General features: G+C 61.2%; 46 non-coding genes and 6 pseudogenes across 46 annotated transcripts; all 52 read left to right on the top strand.

Moving 5' to 3' along the window:
• The first annotated feature begins 20 nt into the window (after positions 1 to 20).
• Positions 21 to 139, top strand: LOC122978020. The gene has a single exon (XR_006402230.1). It is a non-coding gene; the product is annotated as a 5S ribosomal RNA (ribosomal RNA).
• A 224-nt stretch (positions 140 to 363) lies between these two features.
• LOC122978147 lies at positions 364 to 482 on the top strand. The gene has a single exon (XR_006402352.1). It is a non-coding gene; the product is annotated as a 5S ribosomal RNA (ribosomal RNA).
• Positions 483 to 691: 209 nt separating this feature from the next.
• Positions 692 to 810, top strand: LOC122977807. Its single transcript, XR_006402023.1, has one exon. It is a non-coding gene; the product is annotated as a 5S ribosomal RNA (ribosomal RNA).
• A 209-nt stretch (positions 811 to 1,019) lies between these two features.
• LOC122978173 lies at positions 1,020 to 1,128 on the top strand (annotated as a pseudogene).
• A 224-nt stretch (positions 1,129 to 1,352) lies between these two features.
• LOC122977749 lies at positions 1,353 to 1,471 on the top strand. Its single transcript, XR_006401966.1, has one exon. It is a non-coding gene; the product is annotated as a 5S ribosomal RNA (ribosomal RNA).
• A 224-nt stretch (positions 1,472 to 1,695) lies between these two features.
• On the top strand, positions 1,696 to 1,814 carry LOC122978139. Its single transcript, XR_006402344.1, has one exon. It is a non-coding gene; the product is annotated as a 5S ribosomal RNA (ribosomal RNA).
• Positions 1,815 to 2,023: 209 nt separating this feature from the next.
• On the top strand, positions 2,024 to 2,142 carry LOC122978142. The gene has a single exon (XR_006402347.1). It is a non-coding gene; the product is annotated as a 5S ribosomal RNA (ribosomal RNA).
• A 209-nt stretch (positions 2,143 to 2,351) lies between these two features.
• On the top strand, positions 2,352 to 2,470 carry LOC122977744. Its single transcript, XR_006401961.1, has one exon. It is a non-coding gene; the product is annotated as a 5S ribosomal RNA (ribosomal RNA).
• Positions 2,471 to 2,679: 209 nt separating this feature from the next.
• On the top strand, positions 2,680 to 2,798 carry LOC122977832. The gene has a single exon (XR_006402047.1). It is a non-coding gene; the product is annotated as a 5S ribosomal RNA (ribosomal RNA).
• A 224-nt stretch (positions 2,799 to 3,022) lies between these two features.
• LOC122978174 lies at positions 3,023 to 3,131 on the top strand (annotated as a pseudogene).
• Positions 3,132 to 3,355: 224 nt separating this feature from the next.
• Positions 3,356 to 3,474, top strand: LOC122977407. Its single transcript, XR_006401639.1, has one exon. It is a non-coding gene; the product is annotated as a 5S ribosomal RNA (ribosomal RNA).
• Positions 3,475 to 3,683: 209 nt separating this feature from the next.
• LOC122977408 lies at positions 3,684 to 3,802 on the top strand. Its single transcript, XR_006401640.1, has one exon. It is a non-coding gene; the product is annotated as a 5S ribosomal RNA (ribosomal RNA).
• A 209-nt stretch (positions 3,803 to 4,011) lies between these two features.
• Positions 4,012 to 4,130, top strand: LOC122978125. The gene has a single exon (XR_006402331.1). It is a non-coding gene; the product is annotated as a 5S ribosomal RNA (ribosomal RNA).
• A 207-nt stretch (positions 4,131 to 4,337) lies between these two features.
• Positions 4,338 to 4,456, top strand: LOC122977409. Its single transcript, XR_006401641.1, has one exon. It is a non-coding gene; the product is annotated as a 5S ribosomal RNA (ribosomal RNA).
• A 224-nt stretch (positions 4,457 to 4,680) lies between these two features.
• Positions 4,681 to 4,799, top strand: LOC122977410. The gene has a single exon (XR_006401642.1). It is a non-coding gene; the product is annotated as a 5S ribosomal RNA (ribosomal RNA).
• A 205-nt stretch (positions 4,800 to 5,004) lies between these two features.
• LOC122977411 lies at positions 5,005 to 5,123 on the top strand. Its single transcript, XR_006401643.1, has one exon. It is a non-coding gene; the product is annotated as a 5S ribosomal RNA (ribosomal RNA).
• A 224-nt stretch (positions 5,124 to 5,347) lies between these two features.
• On the top strand, positions 5,348 to 5,466 carry LOC122978022. The gene has a single exon (XR_006402232.1). It is a non-coding gene; the product is annotated as a 5S ribosomal RNA (ribosomal RNA).
• Positions 5,467 to 5,690: 224 nt separating this feature from the next.
• Positions 5,691 to 5,809, top strand: LOC122978140. The gene has a single exon (XR_006402345.1). It is a non-coding gene; the product is annotated as a 5S ribosomal RNA (ribosomal RNA).
• Positions 5,810 to 6,018: 209 nt separating this feature from the next.
• Positions 6,019 to 6,137, top strand: LOC122977809. The gene has a single exon (XR_006402025.1). It is a non-coding gene; the product is annotated as a 5S ribosomal RNA (ribosomal RNA).
• A 209-nt stretch (positions 6,138 to 6,346) lies between these two features.
• LOC122978175 lies at positions 6,347 to 6,455 on the top strand (annotated as a pseudogene).
• A 224-nt stretch (positions 6,456 to 6,679) lies between these two features.
• LOC122977750 lies at positions 6,680 to 6,798 on the top strand. Its single transcript, XR_006401967.1, has one exon. It is a non-coding gene; the product is annotated as a 5S ribosomal RNA (ribosomal RNA).
• A 224-nt stretch (positions 6,799 to 7,022) lies between these two features.
• LOC122978144 lies at positions 7,023 to 7,141 on the top strand. Its single transcript, XR_006402349.1, has one exon. It is a non-coding gene; the product is annotated as a 5S ribosomal RNA (ribosomal RNA).
• A 206-nt stretch (positions 7,142 to 7,347) lies between these two features.
• LOC122978145 lies at positions 7,348 to 7,466 on the top strand. Its single transcript, XR_006402350.1, has one exon. It is a non-coding gene; the product is annotated as a 5S ribosomal RNA (ribosomal RNA).
• A 209-nt stretch (positions 7,467 to 7,675) lies between these two features.
• Positions 7,676 to 7,794, top strand: LOC122977745. Its single transcript, XR_006401962.1, has one exon. It is a non-coding gene; the product is annotated as a 5S ribosomal RNA (ribosomal RNA).
• Positions 7,795 to 8,003: 209 nt separating this feature from the next.
• Positions 8,004 to 8,122, top strand: LOC122977833. Its single transcript, XR_006402048.1, has one exon. It is a non-coding gene; the product is annotated as a 5S ribosomal RNA (ribosomal RNA).
• A 224-nt stretch (positions 8,123 to 8,346) lies between these two features.
• LOC122978176 lies at positions 8,347 to 8,455 on the top strand (annotated as a pseudogene).
• Positions 8,456 to 8,679: 224 nt separating this feature from the next.
• Positions 8,680 to 8,798, top strand: LOC122977412. Its single transcript, XR_006401644.1, has one exon. It is a non-coding gene; the product is annotated as a 5S ribosomal RNA (ribosomal RNA).
• Positions 8,799 to 9,007: 209 nt separating this feature from the next.
• On the top strand, positions 9,008 to 9,126 carry LOC122977413. Its single transcript, XR_006401645.1, has one exon. It is a non-coding gene; the product is annotated as a 5S ribosomal RNA (ribosomal RNA).
• Positions 9,127 to 9,335: 209 nt separating this feature from the next.
• Positions 9,336 to 9,454, top strand: LOC122978126. Its single transcript, XR_006402332.1, has one exon. It is a non-coding gene; the product is annotated as a 5S ribosomal RNA (ribosomal RNA).
• Positions 9,455 to 9,661: 207 nt separating this feature from the next.
• Positions 9,662 to 9,780, top strand: LOC122978127. The gene has a single exon (XR_006402333.1). It is a non-coding gene; the product is annotated as a 5S ribosomal RNA (ribosomal RNA).
• A 209-nt stretch (positions 9,781 to 9,989) lies between these two features.
• Positions 9,990 to 10,108, top strand: LOC122978120. The gene has a single exon (XR_006402327.1). It is a non-coding gene; the product is annotated as a 5S ribosomal RNA (ribosomal RNA).
• Positions 10,109 to 10,332: 224 nt separating this feature from the next.
• On the top strand, positions 10,333 to 10,451 carry LOC122977415. The gene has a single exon (XR_006401647.1). It is a non-coding gene; the product is annotated as a 5S ribosomal RNA (ribosomal RNA).
• A 209-nt stretch (positions 10,452 to 10,660) lies between these two features.
• Positions 10,661 to 10,779, top strand: LOC122977417. Its single transcript, XR_006401648.1, has one exon. It is a non-coding gene; the product is annotated as a 5S ribosomal RNA (ribosomal RNA).
• A 224-nt stretch (positions 10,780 to 11,003) lies between these two features.
• Positions 11,004 to 11,122, top strand: LOC122977418. Its single transcript, XR_006401649.1, has one exon. It is a non-coding gene; the product is annotated as a 5S ribosomal RNA (ribosomal RNA).
• Positions 11,123 to 11,346: 224 nt separating this feature from the next.
• On the top strand, positions 11,347 to 11,465 carry LOC122978023. The gene has a single exon (XR_006402233.1). It is a non-coding gene; the product is annotated as a 5S ribosomal RNA (ribosomal RNA).
• A 224-nt stretch (positions 11,466 to 11,689) lies between these two features.
• LOC122977419 lies at positions 11,690 to 11,808 on the top strand. Its single transcript, XR_006401650.1, has one exon. It is a non-coding gene; the product is annotated as a 5S ribosomal RNA (ribosomal RNA).
• Positions 11,809 to 12,032: 224 nt separating this feature from the next.
• LOC122977420 lies at positions 12,033 to 12,151 on the top strand. The gene has a single exon (XR_006401651.1). It is a non-coding gene; the product is annotated as a 5S ribosomal RNA (ribosomal RNA).
• A 209-nt stretch (positions 12,152 to 12,360) lies between these two features.
• LOC122977421 lies at positions 12,361 to 12,479 on the top strand. Its single transcript, XR_006401652.1, has one exon. It is a non-coding gene; the product is annotated as a 5S ribosomal RNA (ribosomal RNA).
• A 209-nt stretch (positions 12,480 to 12,688) lies between these two features.
• LOC122977422 lies at positions 12,689 to 12,807 on the top strand. The gene has a single exon (XR_006401653.1). It is a non-coding gene; the product is annotated as a 5S ribosomal RNA (ribosomal RNA).
• A 224-nt stretch (positions 12,808 to 13,031) lies between these two features.
• On the top strand, positions 13,032 to 13,150 carry LOC122977810. Its single transcript, XR_006402026.1, has one exon. It is a non-coding gene; the product is annotated as a 5S ribosomal RNA (ribosomal RNA).
• Positions 13,151 to 13,359: 209 nt separating this feature from the next.
• LOC122977423 lies at positions 13,360 to 13,478 on the top strand. The gene has a single exon (XR_006401654.1). It is a non-coding gene; the product is annotated as a 5S ribosomal RNA (ribosomal RNA).
• Positions 13,479 to 13,702: 224 nt separating this feature from the next.
• On the top strand, positions 13,703 to 13,821 carry LOC122977824. The gene has a single exon (XR_006402039.1). It is a non-coding gene; the product is annotated as a 5S ribosomal RNA (ribosomal RNA).
• A 224-nt stretch (positions 13,822 to 14,045) lies between these two features.
• LOC122978088 lies at positions 14,046 to 14,164 on the top strand. The gene has a single exon (XR_006402297.1). It is a non-coding gene; the product is annotated as a 5S ribosomal RNA (ribosomal RNA).
• Positions 14,165 to 14,388: 224 nt separating this feature from the next.
• Positions 14,389 to 14,507, top strand: LOC122977424. Its single transcript, XR_006401655.1, has one exon. It is a non-coding gene; the product is annotated as a 5S ribosomal RNA (ribosomal RNA).
• Positions 14,508 to 14,716: 209 nt separating this feature from the next.
• On the top strand, positions 14,717 to 14,835 carry LOC122977425. Its single transcript, XR_006401656.1, has one exon. It is a non-coding gene; the product is annotated as a 5S ribosomal RNA (ribosomal RNA).
• Positions 14,836 to 15,059: 224 nt separating this feature from the next.
• Positions 15,060 to 15,178, top strand: LOC122977811. Its single transcript, XR_006402027.1, has one exon. It is a non-coding gene; the product is annotated as a 5S ribosomal RNA (ribosomal RNA).
• A 209-nt stretch (positions 15,179 to 15,387) lies between these two features.
• On the top strand, positions 15,388 to 15,496 carry LOC122978177 (annotated as a pseudogene).
• A 224-nt stretch (positions 15,497 to 15,720) lies between these two features.
• Positions 15,721 to 15,839, top strand: LOC122977427. Its single transcript, XR_006401658.1, has one exon. It is a non-coding gene; the product is annotated as a 5S ribosomal RNA (ribosomal RNA).
• Positions 15,840 to 16,063: 224 nt separating this feature from the next.
• LOC122977812 lies at positions 16,064 to 16,182 on the top strand. Its single transcript, XR_006402028.1, has one exon. It is a non-coding gene; the product is annotated as a 5S ribosomal RNA (ribosomal RNA).
• A 209-nt stretch (positions 16,183 to 16,391) lies between these two features.
• LOC122978108 lies at positions 16,392 to 16,510 on the top strand. The gene has a single exon (XR_006402315.1). It is a non-coding gene; the product is annotated as a 5S ribosomal RNA (ribosomal RNA).
• Positions 16,511 to 16,719: 209 nt separating this feature from the next.
• LOC122977813 lies at positions 16,720 to 16,838 on the top strand. The gene has a single exon (XR_006402029.1). It is a non-coding gene; the product is annotated as a 5S ribosomal RNA (ribosomal RNA).
• A 209-nt stretch (positions 16,839 to 17,047) lies between these two features.
• Positions 17,048 to 17,156, top strand: LOC122978179 (annotated as a pseudogene).
• The last annotated feature ends 72 nt before the right edge of the window (positions 17,157 to 17,228 follow it).

The raw sequence follows: 17,228 nt of genomic DNA on the forward strand, positions 1-17,228 counted from the left end.
CATGCGTGGTACCTTGGACAGCTTACGGCCATACCACCCTGAACACGCCCGATCTCGTCTGATCTCGGAAACCAAGCAGGGTCGGGCCTGGTTAGTACTTGGACGGGAGACCGCCTGGGAATACCAGGTGCTGTAAGCTTTTTCACTTTTCTCCACAAGCGCCCGTCCGCCGCGCTTAACGTAGGGATCCTCTCTCTTGTTTTCCTCCGTGTCTGTGCAGAACTGTGCGCGGGAGTCCCACTCTCTGGTGTTTCTCCGAGGGAGGAACGGATGGGAACGCTCCCGGCGCAGCTGCCGCCTGGGCCTTGGAGGCGCGTCTGACGAGCGCCACCCCTAAGAGGCCCATGCGTGGTACCTTGGACAGCTTACGGCCATACCACCCTGAACACGCCCGATCTCGTCTGTTCTCGGAAGCCAAGCATGGTCGGGCCTGGTTAGTACTTGGACGGGAGACCGCCTGGGAATACCAGTTGCTGTAAGCTTTTTCACTTTTCTCCACAAGCGCCCGTCCGCCGCGCTCTCTCTTGTTTTCCTCCGTGTCTGTGCAGAACTGTGCGCGGGAGTCCCACTCTCTGGTGTTTCTCCGAGGGAGGAACGGATGGGAACGCTCCCGGCGCAGCTGCCGCCTGGGCCTTGGAGGCGCGTCTGACGAGCGCCACACCTAAGAGGCCCATGCGTGGTACCTTGGACAGCTTACGGCCATACCACCTTGAACACGCCCGATCTCGTCTGATCTCGGAAGCCAAGCAGGGTCGGGCCTGGTTAGTACTTGGACGGGAGACCGCCTGGGAATACCAGGTGCTGTAAGCTTTTTCACTTTTCTCCACAAGCGCCCGTCCGCCGCGCTCTCTCTTGTTTTCCTCCGTGTCTGTGCAGAACTGTGCGCGGGAGTCCCACTCTCTGGTGTTTCTCCGAGGGAGGAACGGATGGGAACGCTCCCGGCGCAGCTGCCGCCTGGGCCTTGGAGGCGCGTCTGACGAGCGCCACCCCTAAGAGGCCCATGCGTAGGGCCTTGGACAGCTTACGGCCATACCACCCTGAACACGTCTGATCTCGGAAGCCAAGCAGGGTCGGGCCTGGTTAGTACTTGGACGGGAGACCGCCTGGGAATACCAGGTGCTGTAAGCTTTTTCACTTTTCTCCACAAGCGCCCGTCCGCCGCGCTTAACGTAGGGATCCTCTCTCTTGTTTTCCTCCGTGTCTGTGCAGAACTGTGCGCGGGAGTCCCACTCTCTGGTGTTTCTCCGAGGGAGGAACGGATGGGAACGCTCCCGGCGCAGCTGCCGCCTGGGCCTTGGAGGCGCGTCTGACGAGCGCCACCCCTAAGAGGCCCATGCGTGGTACCTTGGACAGCTTACGGCCATACCACCCTGAACACGCCCGATCTCGTCTGATCTCGGAAGCCAAGCAGGGTCGGGCCTGGTTAGTACTTGGACGGGAGACCGCCTGGGAATACCAGGTGCTGTAAGCATTTTCACTTTTCTCCACAAGCGCCCGTCCGCCGCGCTTAACGTAGGGATCCTCTCTCTTGTTTTCCTCCGTGTCTGTGCAGAACTGTGCGCGGGAGTCCCACTCTCTGGTGTTTCTCCGAGGGAGGAACGGATGGGAACGCTCCCGGCGCAGCTGCCGCCTGGGCCTTGGAGGCGCGTCTGACGAGCGCCACCCCTAAGAGGCCCATGCGTGGTACCTTGGACAGCTTACGGCCATACCACCCTGAACACGCCCGATCTCGTCTGTTCTCGGAAGCCAAGCATGGTTGGTCCTGGTTAGTACTTGGACGGGAGACCGCCTGGGAATACCAGGTGCTGTAAGCTTTTTCACTTTTTTCCACAAGCGCCCGTACGCCGCGCTCTCTCTTGTTTTCCTCCGTGTCTGTGCAGAACTGTGCGCGGGAGTCCCACTCTCTGGTGTTTCTCCGAGGGAGGAACGGATGGGAACGCTCCCGGCGCAGCTGCCGCCTGGGCCTTGGAGGCGCGTCTGACGAGCGCCACCCCTAAGAGGCCCATGCGTGGTACCTTGGACAGCTTACGGCCATACCACCCTGAACACGCCCGATCTCGTCTGTTCTCGGAAGCCAAGCATGGTCGGTCCTGGTTAGTACTTGGACGGGAGACCGCCTGGGAATACCAGGTGCTGTAAGCTTTTTCACTTTTCTCCACAAGCGCCCGTCCGCCGCGCTCTCTCTTGTTTTCCTCCGTGTCTGTGCAGAACTGTGCGCGGGAGTCCCACTCTCTGGTGTTTCTCCGAGGGAGGAACGGATGGGAACGCTCCCGGCGCAGCTGCCGCCTGGGCCTTGGAGGCGCGTCTGACGAGCGCCACACCTAAGAGGCCCATGCGTGGTACCTTGGACAGCTTACGGCCATACCACCTTGAACACGCCCGATCTCATCTGATCTCGGAAGCCAAGCAGGGTCGGGCCTGGTTAGTACTTGGACGGGAGACCGCCTGGGAATACCAGGTGCTGTAAGCTTTTTCACTTTTTTCCACAAGCGCCCGTCCGCCGCGCTCTCTCTTGTTTTCCTCCGTGTCTGTGCAGAACTGTGCGCGGGAGTCCCACTCTCTGGTGTTTCTCCGAGGGAGGAACGGATGGGAACGCTCCCGGCGCAGCTGCCGCCTGGGCCTTGGAGGCGCGTCTGACGAGCGCCACCCCTAAGAGGCCCATGCGTGGTACCTTGGACAGCTTACGGCCATACCACCCTGAACATGCCCGATCTCGTCTGATCTCGGAAGCCAAGCAGGGTCGGGCCGGGTTAGTACTTGGACGGGAGACCGCCTGGGAATACCAGGTGCTGTAAGCTTTTTCACTTTTCTCCATAAGCGCTCGTCCGCCGCGCTTAACGTAGGGATCCTCTCTCTTGTTTTCCTCCGTGTCTGTGCAGAACTGTGCGCGGGAGTCCCACTCTCTGGTGTTTCTCCGAGGGAGGAACGGATGGGAACGCTCCCAGCGCAGCTGCCGCCTGGGCCTTGGAGGCGCGTCTGACGAGCGCCACCCCTAAGAGGCCCATGCGTAGTGCCTTGGACAGCTTACGGCCATACCACCCTGAACACGTCTGATCTCGGAAGCCAAGCAGGGTCGGGCCTGGTTAGTACTTGGACGGGAGACCGCCTGGGAATACCAGGTGCTGTAAGCTTTTTCACTTTTCTCCACAAGCGCCCGTCCGCCGCGCTTAACGTAGGGATCCTCTCTCTTGTTTTCCTCCGTGTCTGTGCAGAACTGTGCGCGGGAGTCCCACTCTCTGGTGTTTCTCCGAGGGAGGAACGGATGGGAACGCTCCCGGCGCAGCTGCCGCCTGGGCCTTGGAGGCGCGTCTGACGAGCGCCACCCCTAAGAGGCCCATGCGTGGTACCTTGGACAGCTTACGGCCATACCACCCTGAACACGCCCGATCTCGTCTGATCTCGGAAGCCAAGCAGGGTCGGGCCTGGTTAGTACTTGGACGGGAGACCGCCTGGGAATACCAGGTGCTGTAAGCTTTTTCACTTTTCTCCACAAGCGCCCGTCCGCCGCGCTCTCTCTTGTTTTCCTCCGTGTCTGTGCAGAACTGTGCGCGGGAGTCCCACTCTCTGGTGTTTCTCCGAGGGAGGAACGGATGGGAACGCTCCCGGCGCAGCTGCCGCCTGGGCCTTGGAGGCGCGTCTGACGAGCGCCACCCCTAAGAGGCCCATGCGTGGTACCTTGGACAGCTTACGGCCATACCACCCTGAACACGCCCGATCTCGTCTGATCTCGGAAGCCAAGCAGGGTCGGGCCTGGTTAGTACTTGGACGGGAGACCGCCTGGGAATACCAGGTGCTGTAAGCTTTTTCACTTTTCTCCACAAGCGCCCGTCCGCCGCGCTCTCTCTTGTTTTCCTCCGTGTCTGTGCAGAACTGTGCGCGGGAGTCCCACTCTCTGGTGTTTCTCCGAGGGAGGAACGGATGGGAACGCTCCCAGCGCAGCTGCCGCCTGGGCCTTGGAGGCGCGTCTGACGAGCGCCACCCCTAAGAGGCCCATGCGTGGTACCTTGGACAGCTTACGGCCATACCACCCTGAACACGCCCGATCTTGTCTGATCTCGGAAGCCAAGCAGCGTCGGGCCTGGTTAGTACTTGGACGGGAGACCGCCTGGGAATACCAGGTGCTGTAAGCTTTTTCACTTTTCTCCACAAGCGCCCGTCCGCCGCGCTCTCTTGTTTTCCTCCGTGTCTGTGCAGAACTGTGCGCGGGAGTCCCACTCTCTGGTGTTTCTCCGAGGGAGGAACGGATGGGAACGCTCCCGGCGCAGCTGCCGCCTGGGCCTTGGAGGCGCGTCTGACGAGCGCCACCCCTAAGAGGCCCATGCGTGGTACCTTGGACAGCTTACGGCCATACCACCCTGAACACGCCCGATCTCGTCTGATCTCGGAAGCCAAGCAGGGTCGGGCCTGGTTAGTACTTGGACGGGAGACCGCCTGGGAATACCAGGTGCTGTAAGCTTTTTCACTTTTCTCCACAAGCGCCCGTCCGCCGCGCTTAACGTAGGGATCCTCTCTCTTGTTTTCCTCCGTGTCTGTGCAGAACTGTGCGCGGGAGTCCCACTCTCTGGTGTTTCTCCGAGGGAGGAACGGATGGGAACGCTCCCGGCGCAGCTGCCGCCTGGGCCTTGGAGGCGCGTCTGACGAGCGCCACCCCTAAGAGGCCCATGCGTGGTACCTTGGACAGCTTACGGCCATACCACCCTGAACACGCCCGATCTCGTCTGATCTCGGAAGCCAAGCAGGGTCGGGCCTGGTTAGTACTTGGACGGGAGACCGCCTGGGAATACCAGGTGCTGTAAGCTTTTTCACTTTTCTCCACAAGCGCCCGTCCGCCGTGCTTAACGTAGGCGGACGTTCTGTGCAGAACTGTGCGCGGCAGTCCCACTCTCTGGTGTTTCTCCGAGGGAGGAACGGATGGGAACGCTCCCGGCGCAGCTGCCGCCTGGGCCTTGGAGGCGCGTCTGACGAGCGCCACCCGTAAGAGGCCCATGCGTGGTACCTTGGACAGCTTACGGCCATACCACCCTGAACACGCCCGATCTCGTCTGATCTCGGAAGCCAAGCAGGGTCGGGCCTGGTTAGTACTTGGACGGGAGACCGCCTGGGAATACCAGGTGCTGTAAGCTTTTTCACTTTTCTCCACAAGCGCCCGTCCGCCGCGCTCAACGTAGGGATCCTCTCTCTTGTTTTCCTCCGTGTCTATGCAGAACTGTGCGCGGGAGTCCCACTCTCTGGTGTTTCTCCGAGGGAGGAACGGATGGGAACGCTCCCGGCGCAGCTGCCGCCTGGGCCTTGGAGGCGCGTCTGACGAGCGCCACCCCTAAGAGGCCCATGCGTGGTACCTTGGACAGCTTACGGCCATACCACCCTGAACACGCCCGATCTCGTCTGATCTCGGAAACCAAGCAGGGTCGGGCCTGGTTAGTACTTGGACGGGAGACCGCCTGGGAATACCAGGTGCTGTAAGCTTTTTCACTTTTCTCCACAAGCGCCCGTCCGCCGCGCTTAACGTAGGGATCCTCTCTCTTGTTTTCCTCCGTGTCTGTGCAGAACTGTGCGCGGGAGTCCCACTCTCTGGTGTTTCTCCGAGGGAGGAACGGATGGGAACGCTCCCGGCGCAGCTGCCGCCTGGGCCTTGGAGGCGCGTCTGACGAGCGCCACCCCTAAGAGGCCCATGCGTGGTACCTTGGACAGCTTACGGCCATATCACCCTGAACACGCCCGATCTCGTCTGTTCTCGGAAGCCAAGCATGGTCGGGCCTGGTTAGTACTTGGACGGGAGACCGCCTGGGAATACCAGGTGCTGTAAGCTTTTTCACTTTTCTCCACAAGCGCCCGTCCGCCGCGCTCTCTCTTGTTTTCCTCCGTGTCTGTGCAGAACTGTGCGCGGGAGTCCCACTCTCTGGTGTTTCTCCGAGGGAGGAACGGATGGGAACGCTCCCGGCGCAGCTGCCGCCTGGGCCTTGGAGGCGCGTCTGACGAGCGCCACACCTAAGAGGCCCATGCGTGGTACCTTGGACAGCTTACGGCCATACCACCTTGAACACGCCCGATCTCGTCTGATCTCGGAAGCCAAGCAGGGTCGGGCCTGGTTAGTACTTGGACGGGAGACCGCCTGGGAATACCAGGTGCTGTAAGCTTTTTCACTTTTCTCCACAAGCGCCCGTCCGCCGCGCTCTCTCTTGTTTTCCTCCGTGTCTGTGCAGAACTGTGCGCGGGAGTCCCACTCTCTGGTGTTTCTCCGAGGGAGGAACGGATGGGAACGCTCCCGGCGCAGCTGCCGCCTGGGCCTTGGAGGCGCGTCTGACGAGCGCCACCCCTAAGAGGCCCATGCGTAGTGCCTTGGACAGCTTACGGCCATACCACCCTGAACACGTCTGATCTCGGAAGCCAAGCAGGGTCGGGCCTGGTTAGTACTTGGACGGGAGACCGCCTGGGAATACCAGGTGCTGTAAGCTTTTTCACTTTTCTCCACAAGCGCCCGTCCGCCGCGCTTAACGTAGGGATCCTCTCTCTTGTTTTCCTCCGTGTCTGTGCAGAACTGTGCGCGGGAGTCCCACTCTCTGGTGTTTCTCCGAGGGAGGAACGGATGGGAACGCTCCCGGCGCAGCTGCCGCCTGGGCCTTGGAGGCGCGTCTGACGAGCGCCACCCCTAAGAGGCCCATGCGTGGTACCTTGGACAGCTTACGGCCATACCACCCTGAACACGCCCGATCTCGTCTGATCTCGGAAGCCAAGCAGGGTCGGGCCTGGTTAGTACTTGGACGGGAGACCGCCTGGGAATACCAGGTGCTGTAAGCATTTTCACTTTTCTCCACAAGCGCCCGTCCGCCGCGCTTAACGTAGGGATCCTCTCTCTTGTTTTCCTCCGTGTCTGTGCAGAACTGTGCGCGGGAGTCCCACTCTCTGGTGTTTCTCCGAGGGAGGAACGGATGGGAACGCTCCCGGCGCAGCTGCCGCCTGGGCCTTGGAGGCGCGTCTGACGAGCGCCACCCCTAAGAGGCCCATGCGTGGTACCTTGGACAGCTTACGGCCATACCACCCTGAACACGCCCGATCTCGTCTGTTCTCGGAAGCCAAGCATGGTCGGTCCTGGTTAGTACTTGGACGGGAGACCGCCTGGGAATACCAGGTGCTGTAAGCTTTTTCACTTTTTTCCACAAGCGCCCGTACGCCGCGCTCTCTCTTGTTTTCCTCCGTGTCTGTGCAGAACTGTGCGCGGGAGTCCCACTCTCTGGTGTTTCTCCGAGGGAGGAACGGATGGGAACGCTCCCGGCGCAGCTGCCGCCTGGGCCTTGGAGGCGCGTCTGACGAGCGCCACCCCTAAGAGGCCCATGCGTGGTACCTTCAGCTTACGGCCATACCACCCTGAACACGCCCGATCTCGTCTGTTCTCGGAAGCCAAGCATGGTCGGTCCTGGTTAGTACTTGGACGGGAGACCGCCTGGGAATACCAGGTGCTGTAAGCTTTTTCACTTTTCTCCACAAGCGCCCGTCCGCCGCGCTCTCTCTTGTTTTCCTCCGTGTCTGTGCAGAACTGTGCGCGGGAGTCCCACTCTCTGGTGTTTCTCCGAGGGAGGAACGGATGGGAACGCTCCCGGCGCAGCTGCCGCCTGGGCCTTGGAGGCGCGTCTGACGAGCGCCACACCTAAGAGGCCCATGCGTGGTACCTTGGACAGCTTACGGCCATACCACCTTGAACACGCCCGATCTCATCTGATCTCGGAAGCCAAGCAGGGTCGGGCCTGGTTAGTACTTGGACGGGAGACCGCCTGGGAATACCAGGTGCTGTAAGCTTTTTCACTTTTTTCCACAAGCGCCCGTCCGCCGCGCTCTCTCTTGTTTTCCTCCGTGTCTGTGCAGAACTGTGCGCGGGAGTCCCACTCTCTGGTGTTTCTCCGAGGGAGGAACGGATGGGAACGCTCCCGGCGCCGCTGCCGCCTGGGCCTTGGAGGCGCGTCTGACGAGCGCCACCCCTAAGAGGCCCATGCGTGGTACCTTGGACAGCTTACGGCCATACCACCCTGAACATGCCCGATCTCGTCTGATCTCGGAAGCCAAGCAGGGTCGGGCCGGGTTAGTACTTGGACGGGAGACCGCCTGGGAATACCAGGTGCTGTAAGCTTTTTCACTTTTCTCCATAAGCGCTCGTCCGCCGCGCTTAACGTAGGGATCCTCTCTCTTGTTTTCCTCCGTGTCTGTGCAGAACTGTGCGCGGGAGTCCCACTCTCTGGTGTTTCTCCGAGGGAGGAACGGATGGGAACGCTCCCAGCGCAGCTGCCGCCTGGGCCTTGGAGGCGCGTCTGACGAGCGCCACCCCTAAGAGGCCCATGCGTAGTGCCTTGGACAGCTTACGGCCATACCACCCTGAACACGTCTGATCTCGGAAGCCAAGCAGGGTCGGGCCTGGTTAGTACTTGGACGGGAGACCGCCTGGGAATACCAGGTGCTGTAAGCTTTTTCACTTTTCTCCACAAGCGCCCGTCCGCCGCGCTTAACGTAGGGATCCTCTCTCTTGTTTTCCTCCGTGTCTGTGCAGAACTGTGCGCGGGAGTCCCACTCTCTGGTGTTTCTCCGAGGGAGGAACGGATGGGAACGCTCCCGGCGCAGCTGCCGCCTGGGCCTTGGAGGCGCGTCTGACGAGCGCCACCCCTAAGAGGCCCATGCGTGGTACCTTGGACAGCTTACGGCCATACCACCCTGAACACGCCCGATCTCGTCTGATCTCGGAAGCCAAGCAGGGTCGGGCCTGGTTAGTACTTGGACGGGAGACCGCCTGGGAATACCAGGTGCTGTAAGCTTTTTCACTTTTCTCCACAAGCGCCCGTCCGCCGCGCTCTCTCTTGTTTTCCTCCGTGTCTGTGCAGAACTGTGCGCGGGAGTCCCACTCTCTGGTGTTTCTCCGAGGGAGGAACGGATGGGAACGCTCCCGGCGCAGCTGCCGCCTGGGCCTTGGAGGCGCGTCTGACGAGCGCCACCCCTAAGAGGCCCATGCGTGGTACCTTGGACAGCTTACGGCCATACCACCCTGAACACGCCCGATCTCGTCTGATCTCGGAAGCCAAGCAGGGTCGGGCCTGGTTAGTACTTGGACGGGAGACCGCCTGGGAATACCAGGTGCTGTAAGCTTTTTCACTTTTCTCCACAAGCGCCCGTCCGCCGCGCTCTCTCTTGTTTTCCTCCGTGTCTGTGCAGAACTGTGCGCGGGAGTCCCACTCTCTGGTGTTTCTCCGAGGGAGGAACGGATGGGAACGCTCCCAGCGCAGCTGCCGCCTGGGCCTTGGAGGCGCGTCTGACGAGCGCCACCCCTAAGAGGCCCATGCGTGGTACCTTGGACAGCTTACGGCCATACCACCCTGAACACGCCCGATCTTGTCTGATCTCGGAAGCCAAGCAGCGTCGGGCCTGGTTAGTACTTGGACGGGAGACCGCCTGGGAATACCAGGTGCTGTAAGCTTTTTCACTTTTCTCCACAAGCGCCCGTCCGCCGCGCTCTCTTGTTTTCCTCCGTGTCTGTGCAGAACTGTGCGCGGGAGTCCCACTCTCTGGTGTTTCTCCGAGGGAGGAACGGATGGGAACGCTCCCGGCGCAGCTGCCGCCTGGGCCTTGGAGGCGCGTCTGACGAGCGCCACCCCTAGAAGGCCCATGCGTGGTACCTTGGACAGCTTACGGCCATACCACCCTGAACACGCCCGATCTTGTCTGATCTCGGAAGCCAAGCAGCGTCGGGCCTGGTTAGTACTTGGACGGGAGACCGCCTGGGAATACCAGGTGCTGTAAGCTTTTTCACTTTTCTCCACAAGCGCCCGTCCGCCGCGCTCTCTCTTGTTTTCCTCCGTGTCTGTGCAGAACTGTGCGCGGGAGTCCCACTCTCTGGTGTTTCTCCGAGGGAGGAACGGATGGGAACGCTCCCGGCGCAGCTGCCGCCTGGGCCTTGGAGGCGCGTCTGACGAGCGCCACCCCTAAGAGGCCCATGCGTGGTACCTTGGAGAGCTTACGGCCATACCACCCTGAGCACGCCCGATCTCGTCTGATCTCGGAAGCCAAGCAGGGTCGCGCCTGGTTAGTACTTGGACGGGAGACCGCCTGGGAATACCAGGTGCTGTAAGCTTTTTCACTTTTCTCCACAAGCGCCCGTCCGCCGCGCTTAACGTAGGGATCCTCTCTCTTGTTTTCCTCCGTGTCTGTGCAGAACTGTGCGCGGGAGTCCCACTCTCTGGTGTTTCTCCGAGGGAGGAACGGATGGGAACGCTCCCGGCGCAGCTGCCGCCTGGGCCTTGGAGGCGCGTCTGACGAGCGCCACCCCTAAGAGGCCCATGCGTGGTACCTTGGACAGCTTACGGCCATACCACCCTGAACACGCCCGATCTCGTCTGATCTCGGAAGCCAAGCAGGGTCGGGCCTGGTTAGTACTTGGACGGGAGACCGCCTGGGAATACCAGGTGCTGTAAGCTTTTTCACTTTTCTCCACAAGCGCCCGTCCGCCGCGCTCTCTCTTGTTTTCCTCCGTGTCTGTGCAGAACTGTGCGCGGGAGTCCCACTCTCTGGTGTTTCTCCGAGGGAGGAACGGATGGGAACGCTCCCGGCGCAGCTGCCGCCTGGGCCTTGGAGGCGCGTCTGACGAGCGCCACCCCTAAGAGGCCCATGCGTGGTACCTTGGACAGCTTACGGCCATACCACCCTGAACACGCCCGATCTCGTCTGATCTCGGAAGCCAAGCAGGGTCGGGCCTGGTTAGTACTTGGACGGGAGACCGCCTGGGAATACCAGGTGCTGTAAGCTTTTTCACTTTTCTCCACAAGCGCCCGTCCGCCGCGCTTAACGTAGGGATCCTCTCTCTTGTTTTCCTCCGTGTCTGTGCAGAACTGTGCGCGGGAGTCCCACTCTCTGGTGTTTCTCCGAGGGAGGAACGGATGGGAACGCTCCCGGCGCAGCTGCCGCCTGGGCCTTGGAGGCGCGTCTGACGAGCGCCACCCCTAAGAGGCCCATGCGTGGTACCTTGGCCAGCTTACGGCCATACCACCCTGAACACGCCCGATCTCGTCTGATCTCGGAAGCCAAGCAGGGTCGGGCCTGGTTAGTACTTGGACGGGAGACCGCCTGGGAATACCAGGTGCTGTAAGCTTTTTCACTTTTCTCCACAAGCGCCCGTCCGCCGCGCTTAACGTAGGGATCCTCTCTCTTGTTTTCCTCCGTGTCTGTGCAGAACTGTGCGCGGGAGTCCCACTCTCTGGTGTTTCTCCGAGGGAGGAACGGATGGGAACGCTCCCGGCGCAGCTGCCGCCTGGGCCTTGGAGGCGCGTCTGACGAGCGCCACCCCTAAGAGGCCCATGCGTGGTACCTTGGACAGCTTACGGCCATACCACCCTGAACACGCCCGATCTCGTCTGATCTCGGAAACCAAGCAGGGTCGGGCCTGGTTAGTACTTGGACGGGAGACCGCCTGGGAATACCAGGTGCTGTAAGCTTTTTCACTTTTCTCCACAAGCGCCCGTCCGCCGCGCTTAACGTAGGGATCCTCTCTCTTGTTTTCCTCCGTGTCTGTGCAGAACTGTGCGCGGGAGTCCCACTCTCTGGTGTTTCTCCGAGGGAGGAACGGATGGGAACGCTCCCGGCGCAGCTGCCGCCTGGGCCTTGGAGGCGCGTCTGACGAGCGCCACCCCTAAGAGGCCCATGCGTGGTACTTTGGACAGCTTACGGCCATACCACCCTGAACACGCCCGATCTCGTCTGATCTCGGAAGCCAAGCAGGGTCGGGCCTGGTTAGTACTTGGACGGGAGACCGCCTGGGAATACCAGGTGCTGTAAGCTTTTTCACTTTTCTCCACAAGCGCCCGTCCGCCGCGCTTAACGTAGGGATCCTCTCTCTTGTTTTCCTCCGTGTCTGTGCAGAACTGTGCGCGGGAGTCCCACTCTCTGGTGTTTCTCCGAGGGAGGAACGGATGGGAACGCTCCCGGCGCAGCTGCCGCCTGGGCCTTGGAGGCGCGTCTGACGAGCGCCACCCCTAAGAGGCCCATGCGTGGTACCTTGGACAGCTTACGGCCATACCACCCTGAACACGCCCGATCTCGTCTGATCTCGGAAGCCAAGCAGGGTCGGGCCTGGTTAGTACTTGGACGGGAGACCGCCTGGGAATACCAGGTGCTGTAAGCTTTTTCACTTTTCTCCACAAGCGCCCGTCCGCCGCGCTCTCTCTTGTTTTCCTCCGTGTCTGTGCAGAACTGTGCGCGGGAGTCCCACTCTCTGGTGTTTCTCCGAGGGAGGAACGGATGGGAACGCTCCCGGCGCAGCTGCCGCCTGGGCCTTGGAGGCGCGTCTGACGAGCGCCACCCCTAAGAGGCCCATGCGTGGTATCTTGGACAGCTTACGGCCATACCACCCTGAACACGCCCGATCTCGTCTGATCTCGGAAGCCAAGCAGGGTCGGGCCTGGTTAGTACTTGGACGGGAGACCGCCTGGGAATACCAGGTGCTGTAAGCTTTTTCACTTTTCTCCACAAGCGCCCGTCCGCCGCGCTCTCTCTTGTTTTCCTCCGTGTCTGTGCAGAACTGTGCGCGGGAGTCCCACTCTCTGGTGTTTCTCCGAGGGAGGAACGGATGGGAACGCTCCCGGCGCAGCTGCCGCCTGGGCCTTGGAGGCGCGTCTGACAAGCGCCACCCCTAAGAGGCCCATGCGTGGTACCTTGGACAGCTTACGGCCATACCACCCTGAACACGCCCGATCTCGTCTGATCTCGGAAGCCAAGCAGGGTCGGGCCTGGTTAGTACTTGGACGGGAGACCGCCTGGGAATACCAGGTGCTGTAAGCTTTTTCACTTTTCTCCACAAGCGCCCGTCCGCCGCGCTTAACGTAGGGATCCTCTCTCTTGTTTTCCTCCGTGTCTGTGCAGAACTGTGCGCGGGAGTCCCACTCTCTGGTGTTTCTCCGAGGGAGGAACGGATGGGAACGCTCCCGGCGCAGCTGCCGCCTGGGCCTTGGAGGCGCGTCTGACGAGCGCCACACCTAAGAGGCCCATGCGTGGTACCTTGGACAGCTTACGGCCATACCACCTTGAACACGCCCGATCTCGTCTGATCTCGGAAGCCAAGCAGGGTCGGGCCTGGTTAGTACTTGGACGGGAGACCGCCTGGGAATACCAGGTGCTGTAAGCTTTTTCACTTTTTTCCACAAGCGCCCGTCCGCCGCGCTCTCTCTTGTTTTCCTCCGTGTCTGTGCAGAACTGTGCGCGGGAGTCCCACTCTCTGGTGTTTCTCCGAGGGAGGAACGGATGGGAACGCTCCCGGCGCAGCTGCCGCCTGGGCCTTGGAGGCGCGTCTGACGAGCGCCACCCCTAAGAGGCCCATGCGTGGTACCTTGGACAGCTTACGGCCATACCACCCTGAACACGCCCGATCTCGTCTGATCTCGGAAGCCAAGCAGGGTCGGGCCTGGTTAGTACTTGGACGGGAGACCGCCTGGGAATACCAGGTGCTGTAAGCTTTTTCACTTTTCTCCATAAGCGCTCGTCCGCCGCGCTTAACGTAGGGATCCTCTCTCTTGTTTTCCTCCGTGTCTGTGCAGAACTGTGCGCGGGAGTCCCACTCTCTGGTGTTTCTCCGAGGGAGGAACGGATGGGAACGCTCCCGGCGCAGCTGCCGCCTGGGCCTTGGAGGCGCGTCTGACGAGCGCCACCCCTAAGAGGCCCATGCGTGGTACCTTGGACAGCTTACGGCCATACCACCCTGAACACGCCCGATCTCGTCTGATCTCGGAAGCCAAGCAGGGTCGGGCCTGGTTAGTACTTGAACGGGAGACCGCCTGGGAATACCAGGTGCTGTAAGCTTTTTCACTTTTCTCCACAAGCGCCCGTCCGCCGCGCTTAACGTAGGGATCCTCTCTCTTGTTTTCCTCCGTGTCTGTGCAGAACTGTGCGCGGGAGTCCCACTCTCTGGTGTTTCTCCGAGGGAGGAACGGATGGGAACGCTCCCGGCGCAGCTGCCGCCTGGGCCTTGGAGGCGCGTCTGACGAGCGCCACCCCTAAGAGGCCCATGCATGGTACCTTGGACAGCTTACGGCCATACCACCCTGAACACGCCCGATCTCGTCTGATCTCGGAAGCCAAGCAGGGTCGCGCCTGGTTAGTACTTGGACGGGAGACCGCCTGGGAATACCAGGTGCTGTAAGCTTTTTCACTTTTCTCCACAAGCGCCCGTCCGCCGCGCTTAACGTAGGGATCCTCTCTCTTGTTTTCCTCCGTGTCTGTGCAGAACTGTGCGCGGGAGTCCCACTCTCTGGTGTTTCTCCGAGGGAGGAACGGATGGGAACGCTCCCGGCGCAGCTGCCGCCTGGGCCTTGGAGGCGCGTCTGACGAGCGCCACCCCTAAGAGGCCCATGCGTGGTACCTTGGACAGCTTACGGCCATACCACCCTGAACACGCCCGATCTCGTCTGATCTCGGAAGCCAAGCAGGGTCGGGCCTGGTTAGTACTTGGACGGGAGACCGCCTGGGAATACCAGGTGCTGTAAGCTTTTTCACTTTTCTCCACAAGCGCCCGTCCGCCGCGCTCTCTCTTGTTTTCCTCCGTGTCTGTGCAGAACTGTGCGCGGGAGTCCCACTCTCTGGTGTTTCTCCGAGGGAGGAACGGATGGGAACGCTCCCGGCGCAGCTGCCGCCTGGGCCTTGGAGGCGCGTCTGACGAGCGCCACCCCTAAGAGGCCCATGCGTGGTACCTTGGCCAGCTTACGGCCATACCACCCTGAACACGCCCGATCTCGTCTGATCTCGGAAGCCAAGCAGGGTCGGGCCTGGTTAGTACTTGGACGGGAGACCGCCTGGGAATACCAGGTGCTGTAAGCTTTTTCACTTTTCTCCACAAGCGCCCGTCCGCCGCGCTTAACGTAGGGATCCTCTCTCTTGTTTTCCTCCGTGTCTGTGCAGAACTGTGCGCGGGAGTCCCACTCTCTGGTGTTTCTCCGAGGGAGGAACGGATGGGAACGCTCCCGGCGCAGCTGCCGCCTGGGCCTTGGAGGCGCGTCTGACGAGCGCCACCCCTAAGAGGCCCATGCGTGGTACCTTGGACAGCTTACGGCCATACCACCTTGAACACGCCCGATCTCGTCTGATCTCGGAAGCCAAGCAGGGTCGGGCCTGGTTAGTACTTGGACGGGAGACCGCCTGGGAATACCAGGTGCTGTAAGCTTTTTCACTTTTCTCCACAAGCGCCCGTCCGCCGCGCTCTCTCTTGTTTTCCTCCGTGTCTGTGCAGAACTGTGCGCGGGAGTCCCACTCTCTGGTGTTTCTCCGAGGGAGGAACGGATGGGAACGCTCCCGGCGCAGCTGCCGCCTGGGCCTTGGAGGCGCGTCTGACGAGCGCCACCCCTAAGAGGCCCATGCGTAGTGCCTTGGACAGCTTACGGCCATACCACCCTGAACACGTCTGATCTCGGAAGCCAAGCAGGGTCGGGCCTGGTTAGTACTTGGACGGGAGACCGCCTGGGAATACCAGGTGCTGTAAGCTTTTTCACTTTTCTCCACAAGCGCCCGTCCGCCGCGCTTAACGTAGGGATCCTCTCTCTTGTTTTCCTCCGTGTCTGTGCAGAACTGTGCGCGGGAGTCCCACTCTCTGGTGTTTCTCCGAGGGAGGAACGGATGGGAACGCTCCCGGCGCAGCTGCCGCCTGGGCCTTGGAGGCGCGTCTGACGAGCGCCACCCCTAAGAGGCCCAGGCGTGGTACCTTGGACAGCTTACGGCCATACCACCCTGAACACGCCCGATCTCGTCTGATCTCGGAAGCCAAGCAGGGTCGGGCCTGGTTAGTACTTGGACGGGAGACCGCCTGGGAATACCAGGTGCTGTAAGCTTTTTCACTTTTCTCCACAAGCGCCCGTCCGCCGCGCTTAACGTAGGGATCCTCTCTCTTGTTTTCCTCCGTGTCTGTGCAGAACTGTGCGTGGGAGTCCCACTCTCTGGTGTTTCTCCGAGGGAGGAACGGATGGGAACGCTCCCGGCGCAGCTGCCGCCTGGGCCTTGGAGGCGCGTCTGACGAGCGCCACACCTAAGAGGCCCATGCGTGGTACCTTGGACAGCTTACGGCCATACCACCTTGAACACGCCCGATCTCGTCTGATCTCGGAAGCCAAGCAGGGTCGGGCCTGGTTAGTACTTGGACGGGAGACCGCCTGGGAATACCAGGTGCTGTAAGCTTTTTCACTTTTTTCCACAAGCGCCCGTCCGCCGCGCTCTCTCTTGTTTTCCTCCGTGTCTGTGCAGAACTGTGCGCGGTAGTCCCACTCTCTGGTGTTTCTCCGAGGGAGGAACGGATGGGAACGCTCCCGGCGCAGCTGCCGCCTGGGCCTTGGAGGCGCGTCTGACGAGCGCCACCCCTAAGAGGCCCATGCGTGGTACCCTGGACAGCTTACGGCCATACCACCCTGAACACGCCCGATCTCGTCTGTTCTCGGAAGCCAAGCATGGTCGGGCCTGGTTAGTACTTGGACGGGAGACCGCCTGGGAATACCAGGTGCTGTAAGCTTTTTCACTTTTCTCCACAAGCGCCCGTCCGCCGCGCTCTCTCTTGTTTTCCTCCGTGTCTGTGCAGAACTGTGCGCGGGAGTCCCACTCTCTGGTGTTTCTCCGAGGGAGGAACGGATGGGAACGCTCCCGGCCCAGCTGCCGCCTGGGCCTTGGAGGCGCGTCTGACGAGCGCCACACCTAAGAGGCCCATGCGTGGTACCTTGGACAGCTTACGGCCATACCACCTTGAACACGCCCGATCTCGTCTGATCTCGGAAGCCAAGCAGGGTCGGGCCTGGTTAGTACTTGGACGGGAGACCGCCTGGGAATACCAGGTGCTGTAAGCTTTTTCACTTTTCTCCACAAGCGCCCGTCCGCCGCGCTCTCTCTTGTTTTCCTCCGTGTCTGTGCAGAACTGTGCGCGGGAGTCCCACTCTCTGGTGTTTCTCCGAGGGAGGAACGGATGGGAACGCTCCCGGCGCAGCTGCCGCCTGGGCCTTGGAGGCGCGTCTGACGAGCGCCACCCCTAAGAGGCCCATGCGTAGTGCCTTGGACAGCTTACGGCCATACCACCCTGAACACGTCTGATCTCGGAAGCCAAGCAGGGTCGGGCCTGGTTAGTACTTGGACGGGAGACCGCCTGGGAATACCAGGTGCTGTAAGCTTTTTCACTTTTCTCCACAAGCGCCCGTCCGCCGCGCTTAACGTAGGGATCCTCTCTCTTGTTTTCCTCCGTG

This window comes from Thunnus albacares, chromosome 24 (genome assembly GCF_914725855.1).
Source record: "Thunnus albacares chromosome 24, fThuAlb1.1, whole genome shotgun sequence".
NCBI classification, from domain to species: domain Eukaryota; kingdom Metazoa; phylum Chordata; class Actinopteri; order Scombriformes; family Scombridae; genus Thunnus; species Thunnus albacares.